Genomic DNA, 3,623 nt, shown 5'->3' on the forward strand with positions numbered 1-3,623 from the left:
TTTTTGGAATAAAAAGTATGATCACGAAGCTGCCAAGAAAGCCAGGGCCAGAGCAAAAGCCGCCAAGAAGAATAAAAAGAAACCAAGCACTTCCGAGCTGTTTGACTTGGACGACAACACTGAGTCGGAGGTAGCCCTTGACTCCCTTGGCTCCTTTTTCAATTATCTTATTGACACTGATTATAATCAGGATGACATGGGGGCCAGTCAAGCGGTCGAAGAAGAGGTAACTATTATTTCCTTTGACTCAGCGCCTTTGCCAGGATAGAAAATTCAATGAGTAACCCGGAAAGTAAGCTTTTCACACCCCTTAGCTCATTTGGATCCTCACTTTCTTTTGAAGCAACAACAGCACGAGAGCCGGCGACAAACCCGGACCAGCGGAGGTGGGGAGTTATCCTCCGGCTTACCGAACACACCAGCACCGCGGAAACGTCGAAACGAGGTCCCTCAAAACCTAAACTCTTTTTATCCCCTGGCTGGTCTTATTCGTCAGCCACTTAATTCTTCCAATTCAAACTATCAGGGGACTTCTCGTTCCTCTTCTGACGACTCATCACAGACCGATCTTTCGGCTTTCAAGACTGCCCCTGGGTAAATACTTTATTTCCTACTATTTGCATTTTTATATTTGTACTAACCTCCCCCGGTCCTTGCAGTGGAAAGTCAAAGCCTAGTAAGAAACCCAAGGTGGTTAAGCCAGATGAAGACCCCAAAGTTCCTGAACTGGAGTAGCAGAATCCGTTGTCTGAGGCTTCTGTGCAACACCCAGACGAACCTGTCAATGATCTGCCACCAGAAACTCCTGAACTCTTAACCGATCATATAACTGTCGAACCTTTGAACACTGAGCCGACAAGTCCATTTAAACCGCCAGAAACACATGTTGATGATGTTGTGATTACCGGCACCGGCTTCCAAGAGCCGGGAAAACCTACTGTCTTGGCCAAGCACTCCGCCAAAGAGGAACTTATTGAAAGGCGAAATGTGAGATTTGACATCGCCAACTATTCTCAATTGAGCATCAGTGAAGTACTATCTGGTTATCTTAACCAAGTGCGTACCAGCCGCGACCTTGAAGTTGACATGGTGAAGCAGATGCATAAAAAATATGAGGTATGAACTCCTGCTTAATAAATTATGCATACCCTGTATAACAGAGTTGAATATGCTGTAGACTTAGAATAGTCAGAAATATAATGAGCATCTTGGTAGAATCCCTCAACGGCCGGCTTTCATTGTCAGGGTTAAATCGGGTCTTCAAATCATTAGTGATCAAACATTGCAGCCGTAGCCCCCAAGTGCCGGTTTAATCATCATGAATGAACCGAAACTACTTCATCGCTATTCAGAAAACAGAATTAACTTGTGTAGCCCCCATGAGCCGGCTGTGGTCATTTTGACATAACTGGGTCATCAGAGAGTTTGTAGTGAAACACGGGCAATATGCATTAGCGCCCAAGTGCCAAGTGCTATTGCTTGCAAAGGACTTGTGACTTATTTATATGCACCATTGTATAAAGAATTTCGTCTGCATCTATTAGCCCCCAAGTGCCAAGCGTTGTTGCTTGCAAAAGGCTTGGGACTTTATTCTTGTAACCCGAATATGAGTATGGTTTCAAATCTATACATATACAGGAGGCCACTGCTCAATTGCAATCGCAATTGGCTGATGTGAAATCCCGGCTGGCACATCAAGAATCTGAGACCCGGAAGGCCGATTCAAAATACAACTTTAGCCTGGAAGAAACGGAAAAACTGAAGACCAATTTCAACACTGAAAGAGCCGCATGGGCTGAGGAGAGAACTGCTCTGACACAGCGGGCTGAAAAAGCTGAACCTTCTCTTCAAGAGGTGACCACTGAGCTTACCGGCTTAAAGCACCATATATCTCAGATGATCTCTGCTATCTTTGGTAAGTAATATTCCCAGCATCATAACTGAATCTTATTTTTCATGTTTGCAAATCGTCTCTGATCGATCCTGCATTATCACACAGGCCCTAGGAGCAGTAACCTTGGTCAAGAAATTCTTGTGAAGCTCAAATCCGTATATACACTTGTTGAACAACTATACACTGGCACTCATCGCACTCTGGCTACTATCTCCCCAACCAATCAAGCGCCTACTCTTCTCAGTTATGTTTTGAAAAAACTCTCCGTTTTACCTGCCAGGATTGAAGAAATAAAGCGGTCGGCAGCAAGAGCCGGTGCCGTGACGGCTTTAAACCGGGCCAAAGCATGGCAGGCAGAGCTAGACCCGTCCGAGCTAGCCACTGGGTGTCCAAGCTTTAAAGAAGATGACACTCCTTTTGATAAAAAAGACTTTGCTGCTGTGTGAAGGAAATACGTCCACTGGCCACTCTGATGGCCGATGAAACGGATCTTTAAAAGTACCAGGCGGCTTATGACATGGAGAATCAGAAGATGCCCATGCCGGCTTACAAAGTGATGGACCTGATCCCTCCAATCCGTAAGCATACTTTCGCCCCTGAAGTTGATCCGTCCGAACTTATAGATGACGAAGCTGAATTCCAAGCCTTGTGTGGCATTGACTGGTCATCACCAAACTTCCAGACGACGGAGGAGAACGAAGAACCGGCGAAGGATGATCCATAGGCTTAAAGCCATCAAAGCCAAGAAAATTGATCTGCTGGGCGGTTCACATTTCATATTTGATCTTCTGAAACACTTAAACATTTGGGCTTGCTGAGTCATGTAATAGTTTAGTGAAAACCATGATCTGCCGTGCCATCGTGCACATTTTATTTTGCATGATACTGCTGATCCGCCAGCTGAAGATGTGTGACTTGTGTTTATGATATCATCATATAGACCAGTTGTTTATCCCTTTTTCTTGTACACAAACAAATCACAAGTGCCCTGGCGGTTTACCCGTGGGGCGGGTCATGATGCCCAGTATAAATCCACTGGTGACCATAGAAGTTCATAACCAGGGCAGGGGGTAACATCCCAAATATGAGACATAGTCAGGGCTGCTTGGCCCGACTTGTGAAAACTATATGGTAAGAAAAAAGGGGTGATATAAATCCAAGACGAATAAAAAATCCAAAAAACACGAGGCTTTCATAGGCCGCCGAGCCAAAATCTCTACTTCAATGGCACTAGCACGATAGCCACTGGAATATCCGCGCTTTCCGTGAGCCGGCTCTCACATGACCCAATTGACATTTTAACTCGGATAAGTTCAGGATCTTGTTAAAAGATTGACTTATCGAGAGTATGCGGGGTTGGAGTAGCATCGTGCAAACAGGCGGGTTTAACAAAGTTTCAGGGAAGGTGGCTTAATAGCCTGGGTTTATCCTTGCTTTCCATAAGCCGGTTCTCTCATGGCCCAATCAATGTTTTAACCTTAACAAGTTCAGGGTCTTATTTAAAAGATTGACTGTTAAGAACATGGTAGGTCATTCAGGATTACCTGATGGAGAAGCATCTGGCATACATGCAGGATAACCCGGATTTTTTGGTGAATACACCTGGCGTCCAGGCCAATCAAAAGGGTGAATATAGCTATGTTCATTGAACAGGAAGCCCCCAAGTGATATATTTCTGAGCTGTGCTCAGCGGGTACCTATGTTTGAGCTGTGCTATGCATCCAACTCT

At 45.0% G+C, this 3,623-nt stretch overlaps 1 long non-coding RNA gene across 1 annotated transcript; it reads left to right on the plus strand.

Annotated features, from left to right (window-relative positions):
- Positions 1-1,638: 1,638 nt before the first annotated feature.
- LOC123124506 (uncharacterized) lies at positions 1,639-2,846 on the plus strand. Its single transcript, XR_006461109.1, has 2 exons — positions 1,639-1,915; positions 2,000-2,846. It is a non-coding gene; the product is annotated as an uncharacterized lncRNA (long non-coding RNA).
- The last annotated feature ends 777 nt before the right edge of the window (positions 2,847-3,623 follow it).

Source organism: Triticum aestivum, chromosome 5D (genome assembly GCF_018294505.1).
Source record: "Triticum aestivum cultivar Chinese Spring chromosome 5D, IWGSC CS RefSeq v2.1, whole genome shotgun sequence".
In the NCBI taxonomy this organism is placed as follows: domain Eukaryota; kingdom Viridiplantae; phylum Streptophyta; class Magnoliopsida; order Poales; family Poaceae; genus Triticum; species Triticum aestivum.